This window comes from Pseudorasbora parva, chromosome 24 (genome assembly GCF_024679245.1).
Source record: "Pseudorasbora parva isolate DD20220531a chromosome 24, ASM2467924v1, whole genome shotgun sequence".
NCBI lineage: Eukaryota > Metazoa > Chordata > Actinopteri > Cypriniformes > Gobionidae > Pseudorasbora > Pseudorasbora parva.
Genome location: NC_090195.1, coordinates 9,286,533 through 9,313,694, shown reverse-complemented (window position 1 = coordinate 9,313,694; position 27,162 = coordinate 9,286,533). Strand labels below are relative to the sequence as shown.

At 38.9% G+C, this 27,162-nt stretch overlaps 3 long non-coding RNA genes across 4 annotated transcripts; 1 reads left to right on the top strand and 2 right to left on the bottom strand.

Moving 5' to 3' along the window:
* Positions 1 to 14,564: 14,564 nt before the first annotated feature.
* LOC137064163 (uncharacterized) lies at positions 14,565 to 18,053 on the top strand. 2 transcript variants are annotated; one of them, XR_010901516.1, is made up of 4 exons: positions 14,565 to 14,895; positions 15,058 to 15,167; positions 16,871 to 16,940; positions 17,945 to 18,053. It is a non-coding gene; the product is annotated as an uncharacterized lncRNA (long non-coding RNA). The 2 variants fall into 2 exon arrangements; XR_010901515.1 differs by having other exon boundaries at positions 15,058 to 15,183.
* A 2,499-nt stretch (positions 18,054 to 20,552) lies between these two features.
* Positions 20,553 to 22,180, bottom strand: LOC137063904 (uncharacterized). The gene is made up of 3 exons (XR_010901453.1): positions 22,099 to 22,180; positions 21,668 to 21,727; positions 20,553 to 21,350 (listed from the first exon to the last, which is right to left on the bottom strand). It is a non-coding gene; the product is annotated as an uncharacterized lncRNA (long non-coding RNA).
* Positions 22,181 to 23,539: 1,359 nt separating this feature from the next.
* Positions 23,540 to 25,497, bottom strand: LOC137063905 (uncharacterized). The gene is made up of 3 exons (XR_010901454.1): positions 25,390 to 25,497; positions 23,821 to 24,157; positions 23,540 to 23,658 (listed from the first exon to the last, which is right to left on the bottom strand). It is a non-coding gene; the product is annotated as an uncharacterized lncRNA (long non-coding RNA).
* Between the last annotated feature and the right edge of the window lie 1,665 nt (positions 25,498 to 27,162).

Below are 27,162 nucleotides of genomic sequence, written 5' to 3'. Positions count from 1 at the left end.
GATGCAACAGAATTGTACCACACACTCACACGTGCAGTTCAAGAACCCAAAGAAACCCCTATCCAGTTCTTAGTCAGAGCCATGGATCTTAGACAGAGGATTTTGTCAGCATCTGAAAATGTGAAGACCGGATTAAAATACAATCATGAACTAATCCAGAACCAGTTCTTGCAGACAGTTCTGACCGGCCTGCATGATGACAGTATACGCACGGACCTAAAACCTTACCTGGAAAAATCTATAATCGGCTTTAATGTAATTGAGGAATTGGTCCAAGTTAATACAGCCCAGCAGATTCCTTCGAGTTTCCTTGTGGACACACTGAGTTCATCTCTTGAAGTTAGCCCTAGGAAAGCAAAAGCCGTTCTCTCACTCCTGAAGAAACGCAAAAACAGCAGCAGTTGCCAGATAGCCAGACTCGGACGGAAATCTGTCATTCTTCCAAAGTGCGCGAGAGTGAACGTCAGTTGTGGCAAACTGAATAAGTCAATTCCTCTGGGAACACATGTGATGCTGGAGCCCAACCCAGAAGTACCCTGGCCTGTAGGGATACGGGTGAACAAACAGCTCATTCAAATGTCGTTGAAGGATAATGAAAACATCACAGTGATGGTGGAAAATACCACGGACGAGGAGGTGACCCTTAATGCACGGACAGTCCTGGGGTGGCTGCATGCAGTGGATGCCATCCATCAGCTGGAAGTGAAACCACCGCCTCCTATTGAATCCCATCTTCAGCCATCACAAAGTGACAATGAGTTATCTCCAGAGACTCAGCTTAGGGTTCATGAAAGTGAAGGATGGGACCCACCTGTGGACCTCAGTCACTTACCTGGGGAACAACAGGAACGTGTAAGACAACTATTGAAAGAGAATAGTGCTGTGTTTGCTAAGGATGACTGGGATACTGGATGTATTCAGGACCTTAGAATGGACATTCGTTTAAAAGACAACATCCCTGTCCAAAAGACGTACAATGCTATCCCAAGACCCCTCTATCAAGAGGTGAAGACCCACATACAGAATTTACTGAGCCAGGGGTGGATCCAAAAATCGACATCCTCCTATTCCTCGCCAGTTGTGTGTGTGAGAAAGAAGGATGGAAGCTTGCGTCTGTGTGTGGACTACCGGCAGCTCAACGAGAAGACACACCCTGACCGGCATCCCATCCCACGAATTCAAGAGATCCTAGAGAATCTAGGGGGGAACTCCTGGTTCACGGTGCTGGACCAGGGTAAAGCCTATCATCAGGGCTTCATGGGTGAAGACAGTAGAGCATGCACGGCGTTCATAACACCCTGGGGGCTTTATGAGTGGGTACGGATACCTTTTGGCCTCACAAATGCACCCGCCGCCTTCCAGAGGTACATGGAAGAGTGTCTAGGAGAGTTAAGAGATGACATATGTGTTCCCTACCTTGACGATGTGTTAGTCTTTAGTAAGGACTTCGACCAGCACCTAGAGGACTTGAGGAGAGTGCTACAGCGTCAGGAGCAGTGTGGTATCAAGCTATGGCCGATGAAATGCAACTTTTTCAAGCGGGAAGTCTGCTATGTGGGTCGAATCATCTCTGAACATGGGTACAGTATGAACCCCAAAGAAATAGAGGCTGTACAAGCATTAAAGAGTGAAACACCCAGCACTGTCCGCGAGGTGAGGAAGCTCATGGGCTTCCTTGGTTACTACAGATCATATATCGCTGATTTTGCCAGAATAGCCAAACCTTTGTATGAACTGTTGACAAAACCTGGTATGTGCAAGACAAAAGGGGCAGGAAAGAAAGGCAACGCTTCCTCACAAGCACCTCCATCACAGCCAGTAGAGTGGACAGGGAGACATCAGGAAGCGCTGGAGAAGTTGATTGCGGAGTTGTCAAGTCCACCCATCATGGCATACCCAGATTTTGAAAAACCATTCGTCCTTCATGTTGATGCGTCAGAAGAAGGGCTAGGAGCTGTATTGTACCAACGGCAGGGAGGCAAACTCCGAGTAGTAGGTTATGGGTCTCGGACGCTCACTTCTGCCGAAAGGAACTACAGGCTGCACTCTGGGAAGCTGGAATTCCTGGGGCTCAAATGGGCAATCACAGAGCGTTTCCGTGACTACCTGTTTCATGCACCGCATTTCACCGTCTACAGTGATAATAACCCGTTGACATATGTCATGAAAACGGCAAAGCTGAATGCAGCGGGGCAACGGTGGTCTCTGAGCTGGCAGACTACCGTTTCAATTTGAAGTATAGACCAGGAACGGCAAATCGTGATGCGGACTTCTTGTCACGAAGACCAGTACCCATTGAAGTCACAGTTAGGGAATGTACTCAGGAATGTGAGCCAGAAGTTCTGGGATCAATCGGGGAAGCTCTCAAAGCACAACGACGTGGAGAAGTGGATTGGATATCTGCAATCACCTGTAACACAGATGTCTTACCTGAGGAACTGACAGGGGGAGTAGAGGCCAGACGGCTAGACCCTCAGGATATCAGGAACGCCCAACTAACTGATCCAGTCATCAGCCGAGTACTTGATCTAAAACAGAAACAGATCTATCTCAAACACAAGGATAAATTGAAGGAACCAGAAGCTGTGAGACGACTCCTACGAGAGTGGCATCACCTGCAGATAGATGAGGACGGTATCCTACAAAGAAAAATAATGACCAGAATTCAGTTAGTTGTCCCAGAAAACTTGAAAAGTATGATATATAAACACTTGCATGAAGATATGGCTCACCTCGGTGCCGATCGGATGGTGGCAGCAGCTTGTGCACGTTTCTTCTGGCCGAAAATGAGAGAAGAGATAGAGCATTACGTCACAAGAGTGTGTCGATGCCTAAGACAGAAGAAACCAAACCGGATCACCAAAACCCCAATCCAGAGCATTGAGACAACAGCTCCGTTTGAAATGATCTCGATCGACTACCTGCACCTGGAGAAAAGTAGAGGGGGAGCAGAGTATATCCTCGTGGTCATAGACCATTTTTCAAAGTTTGCCCAGGCATACGCCACCAGAAACAAGTCTGGAAAGACAGCAGCCCGGAAGATCTTTGAAGATTTCATCATGCGTTTTGGTTTTCCTGCAAAGATACACCATGACCAGGGGAGGGAGTTTGAGAACAGTCTCTTCCAAAAGCTACAGAGTTACTGTGGGATTAGGCATTCACGTACAACCCCCTACCACCCCCAAGCTAACCCGGCAGAAAGGTTCAATAGGACGCTGTTGGGGATGTTGAGGACCTTAGAGGAGACCGAGAAGTCGAATTGGGCAGACCACCTCAACAAGGTTGTCCATGCCTATAATTCTACAGTGCACGAGTCAACAGGATTTTCTCCGTTCTTTCTCCTCTTTGGTCGCGAACCGGTTCTTCCCATCGATCTGGTACTCCCCTCAAAGCAAGTCAAGAACACTCAGTCTCACGCCGACTATGCTGAGAAATGGAAAAAGTCTATGCAAGAAGCATATGAGATTGCGACAAAGAACATGAAGAAGGCCGCTGCCAAGGGGCAGAGGAATTACAACCGAAAGGCGTGGAGTTCTGTCTTGGAGCCAGGTGATCATGTGTTGGTAAGGAACCTGTCAGAAAGAGGTGGTCCAGGAAAACTGCGAGCGTACTGGGAAAAGAAAACATATGTGGTGTAGGGCTGGACGATATGGCCAAAATTTATATCACGATATATTTCTTAATTTTGGTCGATACGATATAATTTCGATATCGATATGAACTATATAAAAGCTTTAGAAAAACTACCAAGAACTGCCACAAAGGATTTCTGTACCTACAAACTTCTGACAAATTAATTTGCCAAGTCTATGAAACCTCCTCCTATAAAACTATATAATATTTTAGAAATAAAAACGGTACAAATAAATTAATGTTCACCTTTTATTTGTATTTAGCCTTTATACGAACAAGAAATGTGAAATCACCATCAAATAAACAAGACTCTCACTTCGCAGACGCAGTTTATTGAGCATTTTCTTTTAAGTTATACATTTCAGTGAAGAACGATTCATAGCGCTATATTCTCCTTTTATGCAAAACTATACCTTTATCTAGGCTTACTGATGCACAAAAAATAAATAAAAGAAGACTCAATTCAGTGGCCTATTTGTGCTCTGTTTGAGATGAGTGCACGCTGCTTTTTGCAAGGCTTTAAATAGGAGAAAATGATACATTTTCGTGAAGCCATGTCTGACCGTCTTTCACAAGCTTTGAAAGGTAATTTAAACGAGAATGAACGCATTGGTGTTAATACATGACATTGTGTGCAAATGTGGAAAGTAGGCTATTAAAACAAATGTGCCACTTGCCTCTTACATAAATAGTCTACATGGATTATGTGTAACGCTTGGCATCGTATTATTAGACATTAGATTGATGCATCTATGTCGATGTATTGTTACACCCCTAGTCGGCACCTCTCCGGCACAAGTTTAATATCAGCCCCATTCGCACGGGATTCGTATTATCTGGGGACCTCTGGTGATTTGTAATAATTGCAGAGAATGTCTGTGAACTTAATCCCGTGCGAATCGGCGATGTCTGTAATTTGTAAAATAAAAATTCCCCCGCAAATTAGCCTACCTACCATATTTCGCCGAACACCGAGGTCCTGTGATAACATTAGTCCCGTGCGAATCGACATCTCTGTGATTTGGCCAGGATTAGGCGGATTGTATATACTTTTTGCAAGCTTTTTTTCTCCCTGTGAGCATTTCTATCTTTATCTTTCACGAAGAATAAAGTCTGCATTCATAATGCGCACCGTTAATTCCCGTGCAGCCGCGCCCACACGGATTATACTTTCACTTTAGAATGAGTATCAATTTGAGAGTAATCTGATTGAATGGTGTGTTTAATATTAACATCAATACTGTTCTGAATGAAAAACATAACAGAACAGTATAGTACAATGACAATCTTGTTTAAATAGGCGCTTTTACATTTAGTTTTGAAACTGAATCTTCCGCCGTAGGCTATATTGTCAGCTTCCTACTCGTGATAAATGAAATCTGATTCCTGCCGCTGGTCTGAGCTCAGTTCATGGCGTCTGTTCGCTAACTGAACGAAATTATATTTATTTATTAGGCTACTGTAAAATAAAAATTTAAAATAGTATAAAAAAAAAAAAAAAATACTAATAGGTTTTATTTTTTTTGGTTAAGAGTTATAAACATTTAAGGGTATTGTAAGGCTACAGTCATAATAATGCCAGACAGCAGATTCGTAGGTTTGGCCAGCTTATATATATATATATACATATAAGAAAGGCTGGATGAAACATTAAGTGATTAAGACAGTGCTGAAGTGACATTTAGAATGTTTAAATACATTGTGGAGGTGTATGTGGTTGTGTCCACTTGTCATTACAGGATGTTCTGGGGGGCCCACCAGCGAGCCTAAAGACAAGACACCTCTCAACACACATCAAGTCTAAAAGTTTAGATGATTGTAGTAATGTCGCAGTTGTATAGAAGTAGAAGCTATTGATTTGTAGTGCTAAGCTGTGGGAAAGCGTGTATTACACTGTTATGAGAACTTACAGTTTAAATGCCCAGAGATAGTAAAGAAAATGTTTGGTAACGTTTTAATTTTTTTAGTGGGGGAGGGTGTAATGACCTCAAATAATTATTTAATATGTTTGATGTGTTTTGGTTCATTTTAGATAATTTGCACTAATATAGTGTACTGTTATATAGAAAATCTAAGAAAACAGTATACTGTTGGGGGCGCTGTGGGAAGAAAAGTGTAGTGAGAAAAAGTATAGAGAAGAAGTGCAGTTAACGCATGTTGTTGTTCATGTTAATGCTTTGAGCCCCAAGAAAATCTGTCACAGAAAACAAAAGAGAAAAATAACCGGGGCAAATAAATCTACAGAAAAGAAAAGACTGTCGTGTTCATTGTCCAAGGGGGCAACACAGAGCTAGTTAAACTTTCACCGTATCCGGTCGGCAAGACTCCGACACATCTTCCCTTCTTAAGAATGACTTCAGTGCCGTTCTTTGTTCTTTTCTCAGAGAAAAGCTTAACTCCAAGTCTTCCAGAAACGCTGTCAAAGCTGATTCGAAAGACCGCCGTTCGCCAGCCTCTGTGTTAGTAGCACGCAATGCAACTCGGCCGTCATTATGTTAAGCCACGCCCACTGACTCTATACACGATGTGATTGGCCCAACCAGAGTTTGTCCTTTACAGCTCAGAAGTGTATTGAGAATTGCTAGACGACACTTGCGGCAGATTAAATGCCGCTAGGTTGCATCTAGTTTTCTAGGCTAAATGGACCCCGTCACTGCCATTATAATTAGCTTAGAAGAGTCAGAATATTTATTAGTATAACTCTGATGTGTTCATCAGAAAGAAGAATGTCATAGGCTTGAGGGTGAGTAAATCATGGGGTAATTTTCATTTTAAAATGAACTAATGCTTTTAAATTAGTTAGCTAACTGATTGGTAAACATGAACAATGAAAAAGGAAAAACAGTGGGTTCTAAAGCATGTATTAAACCGATAAATAATTTATAATAAATACTGCAAAATGTCACTTTGGTTTTGTGGTGACTTTAACATAAAATATTAATAAATAGCTGTAACAAATGTAGCCTGTTGATCGTTGAGTTAATGCACTAACTAACATTAATGAAAAAAGTGTTATAATTGTTATTACATTCTGTAAAGTGTAATTTCTATAAAAGGTCTAAAACTGGTTTGTTGTCTACAGATTTCTATCCAAGGACATTCATACATTTAAGCATGATTAAGAGTTTAGGGTCCATCTCCACGGTCCTTTTCAAACTTGTTAAATGTTCCCAAATACATGGCAGAAGATTTAGCAATACTTTGAGCTAAGATTTTAGGCCTATTTCTATTTGTTCACCTCATCTGCAGTTTTTTTTTTTTTTTTTTTTACATTTAGTAAAGAAAAAGAGTGAGATGAATGAGTGTTGGCTGAAGAGAGCCTTCTCCAGATAAGCAGTGGACTATGAAACAGGATGATGCATTGTCATGGATATCCTGTTTCTGTCTCTCTGCTCCTGTCATGATGAACTCACAGTGGTCTATATCAACACTGCCAGGCAGCTAAGACTGTGCCTTTTCACTTCAGCTTTGGAAAATCATAAAATGAAAATGCATGGTCACGTTTAGGCACTCAAGTCAACTGTTTGTAGATAGAACTACAATTAAATCTCCAGTACGGTAAATTTGTAATATTGGTTTCTGAGCTTGAAGAAATAAAATTTCCAGCAGTTACTGCATGCTCTGTTAAAGACAGACAATTCTTGGTTTGATGTTTAATAGAATATTTTAGCTTTTATTATAAATTATTTATGTTTTGTTTTTTTATAGGCCCTTGCGACATTCTCTTCTCTCTTCTACTCATCCCTGATGACATGCTTACTGGTGCAAGGGCGGGACAACCTGTCAATCCAACGCGATATCATGGTAATGCGTATCAATAGTACAAGTGGAATGTATACGCGAAAATAAGTTTTGCCGTGCATATGCTTCGCAGTTTTTTGCGTGCATATGATACACACTCTGTGGCGTGTATTTGACGCGCTCTTGTTACACAAACACACCAGTTACATAAATTGTTACACAAACACATGGCACGCGAGCAGCGGGACTTTTATTATGACGGGACGGGACACAGTCGCCGGGCACCTGCACTATTTCCACTTTTCCGGTCATGAGTATAAGGTAATGCAGCTCTGTTTATCATATTAGATACATTTAAGTGTGTTTAAAATTATGTTATGACGTGTGTTCCCTCTGCGCTGCTGTGACATGTTCACACTGCTAAGAGAAAAGCGCTTCTGCAGAATAAAACCGAGATAATGCAGATATGACGCAAATTGACAGGCGGACGCTATGCTGACACGTCCCGGGTCCTTGGTTAAAATAGCAATTTTCTCCGAATTTACAAATAGTTGGAAACATTTGGGATATTGTAAGTACTCAACTGGACAAAATATATAACACTGGCCTAGTGGTTTTTGGATATTTTACTGCAAAAATACTACTTAGTGCACCTTTAAACTTAGATAGATAGATTTCTTATTTAAAAAAATTTAAGGCAACCTATTGCCTAGATTTTTTTGAGTTTTGCCAACTTATTTGGGTTTATAGTGTGGCATATATGCCAAAATATGGAAGAAAAGACTATTTAATAATTTGAATAGTTATGTATTTTCATGTCCAGCAGGCACCAGCTAAGATGTTTACATGTTTTAGAAGGCCGCAGTGAACGAGACGGTGGACCAGGAGGTCTTGAGCGTGCCGTGACAGTAAATTAAACCATCTGTCTGTCATAACCAAGGTGTGTTAGCAGCCTAATAAGCTCTGTGTGGAATTCTTTATTTATTTTCCTTCTGTTTTAGGGTTGACTGAGGGGAGCTGGGCTGGTGTGATGCAGGATGCTACAGCGTACCAGATTTCCTGAACCCATGCTGCTTCACTCATCACCCAGGTTATGTTTCTAACCCATTTAACACCGGTTTGGAAGGGCTGGACGTCTCCATCAATCACATATCAATCCCTAGAGAGACTATCAGACGAAGTAATAGCGCAAATCAGCCTTACCGTTTCCACATGGTGGGAGGGGTTTATCTGTGAAGCAATGCTTTGTGATTGGCTGGGAAAGAGAAAAAGGAAGCTTGACAATGTGTGCCAGCGTAGGAAGGAAGTGGAGAATGCAGGATGTTTGGAGCCAATGTCTATCTCTGTTTCCCTCCGTAATTTTAGAGACTTGGCACACGGCAGATAGCCCCCTCTGAGCTGACAGATGATCAAAGCGTCACACACTTGCCAAATGCTCAGAGAGGCCAGCGCTCTCCCACATTGCTGCCATTCCAATAACTGCCATACTCGTCGTGACCTGCATTGTGTTGGTAATTTATAGCCAGACGCGGCGTGCTAATGACACTGCGTCTGGTGACAATACCTGATGACTCTGTTGGGCTCTCTGCACAAGCATCATGATTATATTTCACAAGCAAAAGATCAAGGTTGTGTTCGAAATTTAATACAAACTGAGATTACACAGTCAAACAACTATTGTTAAAAATATATTCTGGGTTCAATACAAGTTAAATGGGTAGTCCGACCAAAAATGTAAATGTCGTCATCATCTACTCACCCTCATGCTATTCCAAACCTGTGTGCATTTCTTTCTTCTAATTTTGGTTCACACTGACTTCCATTTAACTTTTGTCCATACAATGGAAGTCAATGGAAACTAAAACTGTTTAGTTGCAATATTCTTCAAAATATCCTCTTTTGTCTTCAACAGAAGAAAGTCACCTAAATGTTGGAACAACATGAGGGTGTTTAACTCTTTTCCCGCCAAAAACGAAATATCCAGCTTTCCGTATTTTCACTGTAATATGGTAGGGAGCTATTACGCGTCTTCTGAAAGAGTACAGATACAAAACACAGGCGAAGAAGAAGCTGAAACAAGAGATGTCTCATATGTCTCCTTCAGCTCCCTAGCTCCCAAGCTTGTAAATTAACACATTATGTACACGAGTTTGGGCACTGGTAAGGACACTAAAAGACGCTGGCTCACTATACATGTTGGAACACTGATGACTATTTCTGGCGACGTGAAAACATCCTCATTGTATAACATCATTACTGGTATTTATGAACAACAGCAGAGCTTATATCTTTCTGTTAAGTACATTATGATAAATACTTTTCTTGTTACAAATATGTGCAACATTTCAGCCATAAATAAATTGCAAATGTTAGCTATATTGTGTTCATTACCTGTCTAACGATGTATGTTTATGCTAAAATATAACAAAATATATTATATTTCTGTTTTTTAAAACATATGTCGCGTGTTGTTATCAGTCATAGTGAGTTGGCTCACGTCTCGTCACGTGATTTGAGTTTCGGGCTTTAGAACTTCTCTTTGAAGGAGCATAGTGAGTATCGATGCACCATGGGTTTTGCGGTGCATTGTGGGATTTTTTAGCGAGCGAACGTTACGGTGCAATGAAAGGATTCTGCGATTGAGACAGTCCTTAAAATGTCCGACTCGCTGATCAGTACCCTGACTACTGAACTAAGGAGCTGTTTGAGACACAGAGCACAAGCAGATGCATGTAAAATAACGGGATTATCAACAGCATAAACATCAAAACTGCCTTTAACGAATGAAATGTCGGCCCAGGGCAAGTTTTGGGGGCATTTATGGACTCTATCTATACTCCATCTATTTTTTGAGCATCGTTCTGAATCCGACCCAGACGTAGTCTTTGATAAAAACAAAATTTTCTCAGCTTTTTGCTCAAAATATTATTTTTTGAAATTTACACATTCAAGTGTTGATATAAAAGGAATGAATGAAACTAGTATAAAAAAAATTCGTTGTTGTTGTTGTTTAAAAGCAGAGGATCTGTTCTTTCTTTTTAAAGCTACACTGTGTAACTTCTTTAGTTTATTCTTAGCTAAAAACACTTAGTTCTTTCAAAAATATATGTGCTCATTAATGTATATTTACTTCTTTCAAGTTATAAAGTATTCTTGTAAGTTTATAATATGCCATTGAAAATTCATACGGGTGAGGGGTTCGAATGCTGGTCGCCATGTTGCCCCTCCATCTTGAAAGTACATTAGCCAAAGATGGACATACCCGTAAATTCAAGCTTCGCCTTTCGCGTTTTAACACTGAATGGCACCGTGTCGAATGTGAAGAGGGGGATAGCCGTGTTAATCTTGGACTGAATCGGCCACCGTAGGAGTTAAAACGAAATCAGAATTGAGAGGAACAGAAACTAATATTCTCTGGATGGTCATATACCTTTTCACCGCTAGATGGGGGAAAATATCACACAGTGTAGCTTTAATATATTAAATATTCAGATATACAACAAAATATTCCGTGGGCCAATAAACTTTTGTGAAAAATAAAAAATGCTGGAGGTGGCTGGCAAAGTTTTTCAAAAAATCCTTGCAGGAAAAGAGTTAAATAAACAATTAAATAAATGATTATTTAAACTGCTGTACAACTTATATAATACACACATTTTAACAAATAATAATATTGTTTAAAAAACATGATAAGCTTTACATGTAGGCTTATGTTGTCAAATAATTTCAGTGCAGTTAATATTAAATTATAAACACAATTTAACAGCAAATAGTCTGAGAAAAAAGTAATGGTTCTTTACTAATATCTAGATGAAATAATTTGAGTTAAAACCATTTGTAGAAGTATTGATCCATGTGCACAGAGTCCACTGCAGAAATCAATAACCCAGAGACCCCAGGAGGAACAGAGGCAGAAATCTGATAGGGTTTCTCGGGCGTAGAGCTGTCAGCTATGCAAGGACAGGGCCAAAGAGCCGGATGATTAACAAAGAGGAACATATAATAGAGACAGCGAAAGTCACAAGGGTCACAGGTCTGTAATCGTGAGCCACAAGGCAAGTAACTAAATACGTCTCTCATGCTCAAGGCTGCATTTGTCAAAAATACAGTAAAACAGTAATATTGCTAAATAAAATAATTGCATTCTATGTTTTTCTATTTTTTGTATTATTATTCCTGATGACAAAGCAGTCACATGGTCCTTCATAAATATTTTAATATGCTGATTTGCAGCTCAAGAAAGATTTCTTATTGTTTTTAACTTTTTTCAGGATTCTTTGATGTATAGAAAATTCAAGGTACAACCTTTATTTCAAACAGAAATATTTTGTTATATTATAAAATGCCTTTTATGTCATCTTTGCTCAAAAGCATTAATTAAAGCATTTTTTTAATTTAAGAACAAAAGTGTATATGTGTATGTGTGTTTATAATAGGTCAATACGTCAAATTAATGAATGTACTGTTAATTGGTGAACGTGTTGTGGGTAACCACAATTTTGGGTATCAGGTAAAAAATATCTACTTAGAAGTGCTCCCCCTATTGGCTAATTAATATCATTGCACATGAAATGGATCTACTAACTATTAGATCAGGCTTAACTTTGTCTAAAATCATAATAAGATAAAATCAACACGATACGACGTTGTGCTATATTGTAAACATACTTGTGGCTAAGCTCTATTGTATGACATGACTATAGTCACACTCACAGTACAAAAATGATTTACTAAAACATTAAGGAACAAAATCATCCATTTTAACCTTTGTTCTGTCCTTCCACTAGAAGATATAGTCCCAGCGACAAGTAAACTTGATAGAATATAACCGTTCATACGTTACAATAAATGCAAATCATGCTATAAAAAACCACTGGGTCTTTGTGTGGGTGTGAACTTTTTTAGGGGGTGTGGATAACGTGACATGACATGACATGTTTAATTACAAAATTACAGGACAGCAAGTGAAAGTGTTCAAAAGGGAGTGAAACGGGCAGTGTGAGAGACCGCAGCGAGGTACAATTCTAATATGCAATCAAGTACAGAAAAATTTATTATATATTTCGTTTTCACTCAGTTTGATCGTTTAATGTGTTCCCTAGTTAGTTCCCTTGTATATTAATTAGTTCCCACACTTGTTTCTGTACTCATATCTCCCTGCTTTATATAACCTGAGTTTTCTTAGTTCTTTATCCAGTCTCGTCAATGTTTAATGGTTGTGTTCTACTGAGTATTCTCCGTTGTTGTATTATTAAATCAGTTATATATTAATAAAAAATATAATAATCACGATTAATCACATCCAAAATAAAAGTTTATGTTTACATAATATAGCTCAGTGAATGCAAGAGAGGTACCGTTATAGATTGCTACCAGTCCAATAAGTCCATTTGTGAAATTTCCTCACTACTAAATATTCCACGGTCAACTGTTAGTGGTATTATAACAGGGGAAGCAATTGGGAACAACATCAACTCAGCTATGACGTTGTAGGCCGTGTAAAATCACAGAGCAGGGTCAGCGCATGTGTGCAAAACCAACTATACCAATTTTCTGCAGAGTCAATAGCTACAGACCTCCATACTTTTTGTGGCCTTCAGATTAGCTCAAGAACATAGAGAGCTTCATGAAATGGGTTACCATGGCCGAGCAGCTGCGTCCAAGCCTTACATCACCAAGTGCAACGCAAAGCATCAGATGCAGTGGTGTAAAGCACACCGCCACTGGACTCTGTGGAGACATGTTTTCTGGAGTGACGAATCACGCTTCTCTATCTGGCTATCCGATAGACAAATCTGTGTTTGGCGGTTGCCAAGAGAACGGTACTTGCCTGACTGTACTGTGCCAAGTGTAAAGTTTGGTGAAGGGGGGATTATGGTTTGGGGTTGTTGTTTCAGGGCTTGAGTGAAAGGAACTCTTAATGCTTCAGCATGCCAATACATTTCGGACAATTTTATGATCCCAACATTGTGGGAACAGTTTGGGAATGGTCCCTTCCAGTTCCAACTTGACAATTGACCTGCGAGTTTGGTGTGGAGGAACTTGACTGGCCTGCACAGAGTCCTGACCTCAACCCGATAGAACACCTTTGAGCTGAATTTAGAGAGGAGACTGCGGGCCAGGGCTTCTCGTCCAATATCAGTGCCTGACCTCACAAATGTGCTTCTAGAAGAATGGTCAAAAATCCCCAATAAAACCAGCCTGTCCTCCTCCGAAACACGACCATATAGGTCGTTTGTGCATGCAGCGTATTACGACCTATAGTCACGTTTTAAAATGAAGCGCCCTCTAGCTGTCTGATTAATAATGACAGTCTCGTTTGTCGGGTGTGTCGTCATCAAATGAACTTTGACCGTCGTTGTCAATAAAAAAATGAGATGAGAGGAAGGAGTCATCCTGAACTTTGTAATCCAGGTGGGTTTTATTTTGTTCTTTTTAAATTATCATTCTGATTGTCTGCAATTCATGTGTAAGTGCAGTATGATGTTTACAAATCAGTTGCAAATGCCACCGAACGAACGCGATTTTACCATAGTAACGTTAACTGTTGCTCAATCCTGTTAGTAAAAGCCAGGTGACCACAAAGCTTACCATGTTTTTACCACAGCAACTGTGGTTTCACTGTGTACTATTTGAAAAGCATAACACAACTATTGTTTTACCTCAGTATCCATAGTTTTACTGTAGTATTTGTAGTTAAAACATGGTACCATACCATGATTTTAACACAGTAACTGTTTTTACTGTGTACTATTTGTATTTAAGCACTATGACTACAACACTTACAATGGTTTCACTACAGTAAATGTAGTTGTACTGTGGTACGTGTAGCTAAAGCACAGTAACCATGGATCTTACCATGGTTTTACCTCAGTAATCATAGTTTTGCTGTGGTGTTTGTAGTTAAACAGTAACCAAAACATATACCATCGTTTTTACCACAATAACCAGAGTTTTATTGTGGTATTTGTCATTAAAGCACTGTAACCACGACACTTGCCATGCTTTTAAAGCCATAACCATAGTTTTTTTTCTGTGGTAGCTGTAGTAAAAAAGCATAGTAACACAAAACCTTACCATAGTTTCACAACAATGACTACAACACTTGCCATGCCTTTAATGCTTTTTTGTTATTCAATATTTATGTTATTGTATTGTTATTGTTAATATTTTTCTGTCTTGCAGTTTCTTCAGATCACCTGCTCCTCCAACTCCATCTCCCACAACAACCTTAAATCCAACAGTTATTTTAAGAAGCCATTTCTTGCAAAAGCTCACTAACTGTCTGTCAGCTTTTTTTCTGAACTGTATTTTGTAAATCATCTACACATATCTTGGCATATTTTTGTTATTTTCATATTTTCTACACATTCTTGGCAAAACTCAAAATCTAATTTTGACCAGTTATGTCAGAAAGCTGCTAGTATTAACAGGGAACTTGAACTCAAAGCTCCCAATGCTGATCTTGAAGAAGCTGCAATGGAGGCTGAACAAGTCCTTTAAAGGTTCAGCCCTTCACAGGTAAAGGTGAATACATTTAGCTTTAACAGATTTGTTTTTAAGGAATGCATCTTTATTATGTTATGTGTTATTAACTTTCCTTAAAGTCCTTCCTCTTATATATATTGGTCACAGATAATTTTTAACACTGCCTCAACATGTATATATTTCTCTTTGATTCAGCTGAAAAGGAAGTGATGTCAAGGGCTTGTTTAACCTGTCTTGTTCGTGGAGTGGGATGAATTTGGCGGTTTATGGAGAAGAAGAAAAGAAAAGAAGAAAAAGCTGCAACGGTAAATATTTCCAGTGGTATGTCTGTTTTTGTCGTAACCCTTGACTGAACATCACTGCATTTACATTTCGCACAGCATTGGAGGTTTCTTAGGCCCTGTCCACATGAAGCCAGCGCTTTCCTAATCCGATCTTTTTTTTCCCTCGTTTCAAGAAATATCTGCGTCCACACGAGATGAAGAAAACGGACTAAAAACGATGTAGTTTGCATGCCAGGCCAGTGTGTGGCGCTGTAATTCTGCCACAGAAATACACTAATAACGGAGAAGAAGAGTTGTGGCTAGAGGGGGTATAGCAGTGGTCGGAGGTGAGGCAAAATCTCACAATAAAATAATAAATACATTTGCTACTTAACAGATGTGTTTTATTAATGCCTACACTTACCCCAACCCAAAACATACCCTTACAATAATGCAGATACGTTAATTAAATCACGCGATATTGATGTACGCGTGCCCAGTTTCCGTAGTTGTATCCCTTTAACTCTTCACCGTGCCGGACGTAGTGTGATGACATCACCGTTTCAGAAAATATACGGATTGGCTGTACACACGAAGACGGAAGATGATCGTTTTCAGATTTACCCACTTTGGGACCCGGTTTCGAAAAATATCGTATTCATGCTTCTAAAACGCCGGATCCGTGTGGACGAAATGCTGATACGGTACAAAATTTATACGTATACAGCTAAACGCGTCTCCGTGTGGACCGGGCCTTAAACTTTACATATCACACTGCTCCATCAGTAAGAACCTAATAAAGCATGGTTAGTCAAACTCGGTCCTGGGGGGCCACTGTCCTGCAGAGTTTAGCTCCAACCCTAATCAAACACACCTTCCTGTGATTTTCTAGTGATCCTGAATCTAGCTTGCTCAGGTGTGTTGGATCAGGGCTAGAGCTAAACTCTGCAGGACAGTGGTCCTCCAGGACAGAGTTTGAGGAACCCTGTAAAAAGTGTCATGTCGACGTAGTAGTAGTTCACACAGATTGTTTATATATGTAAATACGCACTACACCTTACGTCTTTTGCAATGTCTCGTGCATGACATAACATTATAAAAAGTCGGGGCTCAAGTTAAAATCAGTTCAACTTCTCATCTCGAGACCTTGCGGGTTATTTTCCCATTCCACTGCCCGCGACTCGCGTTTTTCAAAGCAAACACGCTTTCTGTGTGAAAAAGGCCATGATTCATTGTCTCGCTATCACCAGAACAATCTCAATTTAAGATTGAACATTGGTCTGGGGAGTCTGCTCAGTATTTTCTACTGCACAAGAGGCATGATCAATGGGCCTAATTCAAATGACTTTGTTTGCAATTGATAGTCCATCAAACAATCAGACCACAAGAGGCGTGAGCAATAAGCATCGACCTATCGCTTCTCTATCCGTCATCGTGTTAAATCCACCAATAGCTCACCTGGTGGATAAGCCAGTCTGTGATTGGTTCCCGCAAAAGTGTGTAACAGAAGCAGTAGAAATGAATGTGCAGGTTTCCAGACTGAGCTGTAGGGTGAAATCAAATCGCTGGCAGATCGGGCTGGGTTTATCCAGTCTACATACTTCATACAACCGCAATAGGGATATTAGAAAATGTCTGCAATTTTAAGTGATAAAGCTTTATAAAGTCAGGATTCTGATTCATTGTCAATGTTTTTATTGTTTCTCATTTATTTTAATAAAATTATCTTTCATCCTGTCTTGCAGGTTTTCTCATGGATTGTTCATTCTCTATCAGCTCTCTGCATTATCAAACCCAATGGCCCCTTTGCTAACAGTAATCGCTCGCTCACTCACTCACTCACTCACTCACTCACTCACTCACTCACTCACTCACTCACTCACACACACACACACACACACACACACACGCTCATACACTCACACACTCACTCACTCACTCACTCACTCACTCACTCACTCACTCACTCACTCACTCACTCACACACACACACACACACACGCTCGTACACTCACTCACTCACTCACTCACTCACTCACTCACTCACTCACTCACTCACTCACACAAACACACACACGCTCATACACTCACTCACTCACTCACTCACTCACTCACACACACACACACACACTCAATCACACACACACTCATACACTCGCTCACTCGCTCACTCACACACACTCACTCGCTCACACACACTCGCTCGCTCACTCACACACACACACACTCGCTCACTCATACACACACACGCTCACTCACACACTCGCTCATACACTCACTCACTCACACACTCGCTCATACAATCACTCACTCACACACTCGCTCATAGACTCACTCACTCACTCGCTCACACAAACACACACTCACTCACTCACACACTCGCTCTTACACTCACTCACACACTCGCTCATACACTCACTCACTCACTCACTCACTCACACACTCGCTCATACACTCACACGCTCACTCACTCACTCACTCACTCACTCACTCACACACTCGCTCATACACTCACACGCTCACTCACTCACTCACTCACTCACACACTCGCTCATACACTCACACGCTCACTCACTCACTCACTCATTCCCTCACTCGCTCATACACACACTTGCTCATACACTCACTCACACACTCGCTCATAGACTCGCTCGCTCGCTCGCTCGCTCGCACACACACATACACACATACACACAAACACTTTCTGCCAACTTCTGCTTATAGCATCTCTACTTGTATTAATTTCTCCTCTACAGTGAACAGTCCCAAATTATAAGCAACTATTTTTGTTTTTACTTTTTTTCTTCTTTTCTTTATAGTGGCACAATCTGGAGAAGTACCTGGGTGACAGAGGATGCTGTGCTGGGCACTTATGTTTGTCTTTAAACAGTTTGACATATCAATAAACATTGTGAAATGACTACAAAATGTGTGCATTCATTGTTTTTTTTTTGTTTTTTTACTTTTAACTTTTTTTTTATTCTTATAGTTAAACTAGTAGAGTTAAGAATGGCAAAAGGTTTTCAGGAAACACAGTGATTAAATGTATACTGTAAATACACTATAAATACACTGTAAATATTACATAAGCACTTTATTTAAATATTAGCTGCACTTATCTTAGGTCTTATCTTTAGATTAGTAGTTTTTTTGTAAAACAAAGGACATTTTTTTATTTTTATTTTAATGTTTATTTGTCATACAGTATACAACTGCAGAATGTTTGAAATTAAAAGTTGTGCATTAATTAATAGTTGGGTAATGTATACAATGGAAACCATTAGGCCCTTGCTTGGGGTGAATAAAATCACTATAATCAACAAATCTATTGCTGCATCAGGTCAACCCCCCAAATGCAATCTGTCATTTTAGTTGTATTATATTTAATGGGGACAAATACATGTTTAACTGATAATCTGTTTATTCATCACAAGCCCCTGAAAGAACCTGTCATAAAATACCATATATGGGCAAGGAAGTGTGACGCATCTCCTCAACTGAGTTGTTGTCATTGGCTTTGACTTTTTCCGGCACCGACAGGACTGGTTGTGGTTGGACAATCTTTAAACCCGCATTAAAAAAAAGTTAATGTTGCAAAGTACGTTTTGTTGTTATTATTACGTCAGTAATGCATTCAGTTAACAATGCGGTGTTGCTATGTTGTGAGAAATTACCTCTCTACCAAGATCCTAACCCTAACCCTAAGTGTAACTTCACTGAACTACAAACTAAGACAATGGCGTTCCATCGATATAGTGACAGAGGCTTATGGGTAATGCAGTTTAAAACGTGTAAGAAAGAAATTGGAAACATTACTATCTTTAATGAGCAAAGGGATATCTAATCATGTTCATTGTGTAAACCTCTATGAGGTATTTGAGAGGCAGGCTGAATTTGGTATTTTACTTGAGCATTTAAAAAAAAAAAACCTTTATATCACCTTTTGATAGATAGATAGATAGATAGATAGATAGACAGACAGACAGACAGACAGACAGACAGACAGACAGACAGACAGACAGACAGACAGACAGACAGACAGACAGACAGACAGACAGACAGACAGACAGATAGATAGATAGATAGATAGATAGATAGATAGATAGATAGATAGATAGATAGATAGATAGATAGATAGATAGATAGATAGATAGATAGATAGATAGATGGATTTGAAAACGGTGACCAACATTATTTAGTTGTCATACAAATTTTCTTTTTGAATCTATCATCAGACTTTGATGCTCTTCTAGGGGACTATACTTGGCCCCTGGGGATGGCAGGGCAGTAAAACACACACAGATGTATACTTATCATGGACATGTGTGAAGTGTCACATTAATATTGTCTTTTAAACGACTTTCAATCTTTAATTCAGTCATAGTTAACAACAGAACGAGAATATACCCCCAAAGTTATCAAATGCTCATATAGAACATGCTTCTCAATGTATTTAACTAGAACAAGAATACAGTGTTAACAATAAACGAAGACATCTATTTAAACAACCAATACACCTTGTGACACTTCATTGTACTATGTGCATGCTCATTTTGCTTGTAGTACAGGGTCCATGTTGATCTTTCTCTGGTGCATCGCCCTCAGTGTGTCTGAAGTGTCTGTAACAATATAGCCGATACAATCTCTTCAAATGCATCTTTCAACCTCCCCTTCACTGTAATTTGTCATATTTACTGTATTCGACTCAGCATCTAGGCAGCATCTATATGCAGTGGTTACATTCTAGCAAATTATTGTCCTAAATGACATTAATTAAACCAATCATGGTTATTTTATGTATTATTTATTTAAAATTGTGTATTTAATAAACACCATGCTTAATACAGAATATCAACCATACTTTATCCAAAACTTTACTGGACAATACAGCTAATGTTACATATAAAGACATTTAAGAGAAATAAAAATGGGTTATGTTAAAACCATATGATGTTTATTAGTTCACAAATGAAGCTGCCACACAAATTCATGCATTGTGAAATCACATCCAGTTTCCTTTTCATTATCAGAGCTATACTGGTTTTATTCCTCTTGCTTGGCTGTCCATATCTCTAAACAATTTGCAATTGTTATCCATCATTGTACAGAACAAATGTTGAACAAAAGACGTGACCAATTCAAATAAAATCCCTTTATTGTCACAATACCATTTTAAATTATTTTAAAATTAAATTAAGAGTGAAATTATTTTGTGCAAACTCCGCAGCATGACAGTATGGATGACAAGTATAGAACACATATACAGTATTAACAATGTACACATAAGGGACTCGATACAGGTAGAGAGAGAACAATATACGGTACAATATTATACTATACAGAGAGCACTAAATGAAAACAATAATAAACACAATAATTACAGTATACATATACCACTGTCGCCTTTTTCAACTAAATATTCAAATACATTTTCAACTAAATTACTGATCTGCCTGCATTGTCACTATATGATAATTAGTTTTCTTCAGAGCGGCTGTATAACCAAATCAAATTCTGTAGCATAATTTTTTTGTGTTAACACTGTGAAGCTGCTTTGAAACAATCAGCATTGTAAAAAGCGATATATAAATAAAGGTGACTTGACCATTGCAAAGCAGCATGAATTAGTGCAAATATATTGTTAGGGTGCAGTATAATACTATGTCAGAGTCCAGTCAGTGTAACTGATGGAGAGCAGTGCATATGAGGTGTGCTGTGTGTGGTGTTACTGGTACGAGTTCAGTAGTCCGATTGCCTGTGAAAAGAACTCGTCTCGCAGTCTGCTGGTGCAGGTTCTGCAAGAACGTCTGCCTGATGGTGATGGTGAAAGCAGGCCATGGCTCGGGTGGCTGGAGTCTGATGATCCTCTGTGCTTTCCTCACAAACCACCTGGTGTAGCTGTCCTGGAGGGAGGGAAGCTCACCTCCAACAATGTTCTGTGCAGTTCGTACCACTCTCTGCAGAGCTTTGCAGTTGAGGGTGGTGCAGTTCCTGCCAGGATGCTTTCCACAGTGCATGTGTAACTGATTTTAGGGTTTTGGGGCTCACACTGAACTTCCTCAGCTATCTGAGGAAGAAAAGACACTGATGAGCCTTCTTTAGCACAGCATCAGTGTAGATGGGCCATGTGTGGTCACTGATCACTGGAGATATGAACACAGAGCTCAAATAGTTCCTCAGCTCTACTGATGCAGTGTAGCTTTTTCTCAACCAGGGGATGAAGACCTAACATAAGAAAACATGTATTTAGGAGGTGGTAAATAAATAAACAATATATTTTATTATTTATACACATTTTAAATATATATATATATATATATATATATACACAATATATATACACACATACATATATATGTATAGGAGGTTGTTGGAGGTATGGGCCAAAATAATTATTTCATAACTGTCTCTAACTGATGATTTAACTGATGACTTGGTGCCTACAGATTTCCCCCGTCAACAAAGACTACACCATATCTGGCCTCAAAGCCGCTTCTCTTTAGTCTGGGCCATACAAACTGACCAACTGTGTAAAGACTGACCTGACCATTGTGTGTGTTCAATGCCAGGTAGCAGCTCCTCTACTTCTTGATGTACTATTTCTGTACAAGTAGAAAATGAGAACATAATACAAGCAGTCATAACAAATCAGTAATCTATTGAAAACTCTTTAGTACATATGTACAAAATGCATATTTCTTTATCAACTGGCTTTATCCTCCTTCAAACAAACAGAGAAAATAATAAGTCAATAAAAATTCTAGAAAAAAAAGAGTTTTGGTGAATAACAGGTGTCTCACAATATTAAGTAATTTCCTGCCCAAATTACAAAGATAATGGCACAGCTGATTTGCTCATTCTATAAAAAAGATTTATAAGTGAAAAATGATAACTGCTGACTTGAACAGTCCTTTGAGAGATCAACATCAAATGCTGTACTACATATAATTGCATTGCTTGAATACAGACATACCAATGGAAATGTGGACCTTTTCGTCATTCTGTCTTTTCTCTTCGGGCACAAGATGGCCATGTTCATTCTTCATCCCCAACAGGTCTGGTTTGGATTGCTGTAAGCAGTTTAAAGGCCTTTTTACACCAAGGAACAAGTCCACACAGCAGCTATAAAACATTTAATGACACAAAGGAACAATATCGTTGGAATCATTTAAAAATATTTTTCCAGCTGATGAAAAATAAAAACCTTGACAGCCAATTAGATCACTTAAAATGGCAGACAACATAACCACAGCACGTGCTTATAATAAACAGAAATGTATTGTCCGTTGGTGTTGATGTTAAAATAGTTATCATTATAGTTATCGGTCTTGGTGTGAACAAACTTAAATGATCTGATGTGTCATGTGACATGTTAAACTATTATTTCTAGACTCTTGCTTCTTAAACAGATGTGTTCAATAAAAAAAAACATTGAGAAAAAAGGCAGACTATGAGGTGTGTGCAGATATGATGTACTGTTGGAACGGCAGAAACATTTCCTATTTGTAAAGGTTAATATAGAATAAAATGGACTTAATATAAAATGTCTGATATAAACTGTCTGACTACTTACAAGGGGCACAATCGGCACGAGACTTGAGACAATAGCCAATGACAGCAGCAGGAATAAAGCCATAGAATTTTGTACAAGTTTGCTTGTCCAATATCTTATGAATTTGCTGACTTGGTAAATTGCATGAAGTATGTAGACTGGATAAACCCAGCCCGATCTGCCAGCGATTTGATTTCACCCTGCAGCTCAGTCTGGAAACCTGCACATTCATTTCTACTGCTTCTGTTACACACTTTTGCGGAAACCAATCACAGACTGGCTTATCCACCAGGTGGGCTATTGGTGGATTTAACACGATGACGGATAGAGAAGCGATAGGTCGATGCTTATTGCTCACGCCTCTTGTGGTCTGATTGTTTGATGGACTATCAATTGCAAACAAAGTCATTTGAATTAGGCCCATTGATCATGCCTCTTATACTGAGCAGACTCCCCAGACCAATGTTCAATCTTAAATTGAGATTGTTCTGGTGATAGCGAGACAATGAATCATGGCCTTTTTCACACAGAAAGCGTGTTTGCTTTGAAAAACGCGAGTCGCGGGCAGTGGAATGGGAAAATAACCCGCAAGGTCTCGAGATGAGAAGTTGAAATGATTTTAACTTGAGCCCCGACTTTTTATAATGTTATGTCATGCACGAGACATTGCAAAAGACGTAAGGTGTAGTGCGTATTTACATATATAAACAATCTGTGTGAACTACTACTACGTCGACATGACATCCCCATCTTACTGATGGAGCAGTGTGATATGTAAAGTTTAAGAAACCTCCAATGCTGTGCGAAATGTGAATGCAGTGATGTTCAATCAAGGGTTACGACAAAAACAGACATACCACTAGAAATATTTACCGTTGCAGGTTTTTTTCTTTTCTTCAGTCTTCTCCATAAACCGCCAAATTCATCCCACTCCACGAACAAGACAGGTTAAACAAGCCCTTGACATCACTTCCTTTTCAGCTGAATCAAAGAGAAATATATACATGTTGAGGCAGTGTTAAAAATTATCTGTGACCAATATATATAAGAGGAAGGACTTTAAGGAAAGTTAATAACACATAACATAATAAAGATACATTCCTTAAAAACAAATCTGTTAAAGCTAAATGTGTTCACCTTTACCTGTGAAGGGCTGAACCTTTAAAGGACTTGTTCAGCCTCCATTGCAGCTTCTTCAAGATCAGCATTGGGAGCTTTGAGTTCAAGTTCCCTGTTAATACTAGCAGCTTTCTGACATAACTGGTCAAAATTAGATTTTGAGTTTTAAAAATATGCCAAGATATGTGTAGATGAATTACAAAATACAGTTCAGAAAAAAAGCTGAGAGACAGAGAAAGACAGACAGACAGAAAGATAGACAGACAGATAGTAAGTTAGCTTTTGCAAGAGATGGCTTCTTAAAATAACTGTTGGATTTAAGGTTGTTGTTGGAGATGGAGGAGCAGGTGATCTGAAGACACTGCAAGACAGAAAAATATTAAATTACAATAACATAAATATTGAATTACAAAAAAAAAAAAAAACATTAAAGGCATGGCAAGTGTTGGGGTAATTGTGGTAGAACCATGGTATGCAGTGCTTTAACTTCTAATAGAACACAGTAAAAGTACAGTTACTGAGGTAAAACCATGGTACGTGTCATGGTTACTGTGCTTTAACTACAAATACAAAAGTAAAACTATGCTTACTGTGGTGAAACCATGGAAAGTATTGTGTTTACCGTGCTTTAACAACAAAATACCACAGCAAAACTATGGTTACTGAGGTAAAACCATGAAAATAGTTTTTTATTGAGCTTTAACAACAAATACCACAGTACAAATATGGGTACTACTACTGTGGTAACTTTAATAGATTAGCAAGTGTTGTGGTTATCGTGCTTTAACAACAGATACCACAGTAAAACTATGGTTACTGTGGTAAAAGCATTGTAAGTGTTGTGGTTACCATGCTTTAACAAAAGATACCACAGTAAAACTATGTTACTGTGGTAAAAACATTGTAAGTGTTGTGGTTACCATGGTTTAACAACAGATACCACAGTAAAACTATGGTTACTGTGGTAAAAGCGTTGTAAGTGTTGTGGTTACCATGCTTTAACAACAGATACCACAGTAAAACTATGTTACTGTGGTAAAAACATTGCAAGTGTTGTGGTTACCGTGCTTTACCTACAAATACCACAGTAAAACCATGGCTACTGTGGTAAAAGCATTGCAGGTGTTCTGGTTACCGTGCTTAACTACAAATACCACAGCAAAACGGTTACTGAGGTAAAACCATGAAAAGTGTTTATTGAGCTTTAACAACAAATACCACAGTAACAATATGGTTACTGTGGTAAAAGCTTAGCAAGTGTTGTAGTTACTGTGCTTTAACTACAAATACCACAGTAAAACTACAGTTACGCTGGGAGAAGCATGGGCTGCTTTTACTACACGACATGCTCGATATACTATGGTAAAAACATGGTAACATCGTGTGCACTTTTAACATGATCCCTTTCCCATCACTGGGGAATTTCAAATGAATATTACAATGAAAACTTACTATGCTGGCGTCCGTATTAATGATTTGAACGTCACCGTGCTTGAAAAATCGGACAAAATGTCCCATATTTAAACAAGACGCATGATTTCATTCATAAATACGTGACGATCGACTACTTTACGGGATGTATGGAACCCCTACCTGTACGTGTCTCGAAGTCATCTAAAATCCATATTTTTATAGGAATAAACAAACCACTTCGAATAGCTGCAAGAGTTTAACAAAAGAGCAAGTAGATAGAAAAGCCACAATGAATTGAGGCGAAAGTTTCTTAAAGTGACATATCTCCAGCTGCCGGTAGGGGCACTATTATAGGAAACGCTTGTATTGGTCGTATTTAAAGGTATGGATACACGACTTATATGGTCGTATGGGTTGGAGGACTTGTTGAATAAAACACGCTCATAAACCTTGTGGAAAGCCTTCTCAGAAGAGCTGAAGCTGTTACAGCTGCAAAGGGTTGGCCAACTCTAGATTAAACCCTATGGATTAAGAATGGGATGTCATTAAAGTTGATGTGCATGTAAAGGCAGGCATCCAAAAAACTTTTGGCAATAGTGTATATTAGGTAAACACAAACTTTTATTTTGGATGTGATCAATCACGATTTTTAATTTGACAGTCCTTATATATGTATAGACATAGATTTCAATCATTCTCGTTCAATCATATCGTTCTATATATTTCTGTATGTATATTGTGGCATATTACATCTCTTTCCACAATATTCAAATTCTGTCTACCTTGATCAATTTTGATCTATCATTCATTAAAAATACTTGAATCCAATAGTTTTACGTTTCTGTTTACTGAAATTGAGATCACTCCAAATTGAAAGGCCATAATGAAATGGAGGTCTAAAAGCTTTCATAAGGAACATGGAATGGCAATACAACATTTTTTGGCCTTGTGCCATTACCCAAAATAATATAGGCCTAATTATGTCCTCAAATTTAAGGATACCTTCCACAGGATATGATGGAGATTATGTGGCTGTAACTCTTGCTGCAGCTAGGTATCTTCAGAAACATTCAGGTGTCTGCTGTTCTTGCACCGACAGGAAATCATTAACTAAAATGTAAATTATAAACAGTAAAACTTTTTTTTTGGTATCAGATGCAAACTGCATTGTAACTCATTTTCTTAAGGGCCTTAAAGTACTTCATTTAGAGCAGTATTGATGCCAGTGCTCTGGACTGTGTGTTAAAGCAACTTAATGTCCCTAAAAGGGAGAACCAACATGATTTGGACCTGTATTTGAAGACTGGTAGATGTCCTTACTTGCACATACACTCTTAAAAATAAAGGTTCTTTATTGGCATCTATGGTTCCATGCAGAACCTTTAACATCAATAGAACATTTCCATTACAAAAAAGTGTTTTAGTAGAAAAAGGTTCTTTAGATTATTAAAATGTTCTTCACACTTTAAAAAAAGAAAAGAAAAAAGAAACGATTATTTTATGGCATCATTATGAAAACCCTTTGGAACCTTACTTTTAAAAGGAAATAAATCAATGATGAGTTAAATTATGTGTAAAATAAGAAGTAAAACAGATGGGCTGAAATGTGTAACAGCTTGTCTAGCATATGTTACAATAGTTTTTTTAAGAGAAAAATACCTCAGAGACACAAAACCAGTGTCCAATCAACCCTTTCTTCATACTCATTTCCTAGGGCATCTGAACCAGGAAAAGAAGACTTTAGCCAAGATTCTCCAGGAGCTGCTGTGTCCTCAAACACATGAGGTGGGCAGTGCCAACTTCCCACTCGTGAACGAGATTTCACCAAGTAACTTGTTCCTTGATCAAAATCTTTGTTGGTCCTGGAACAACATACCAATCAACCAATCAGATTAGAGGTCAAGTTTACAGTTTGTCAAGTTTAAGCTTTACAACCAGGGTTAAATGCTTCTA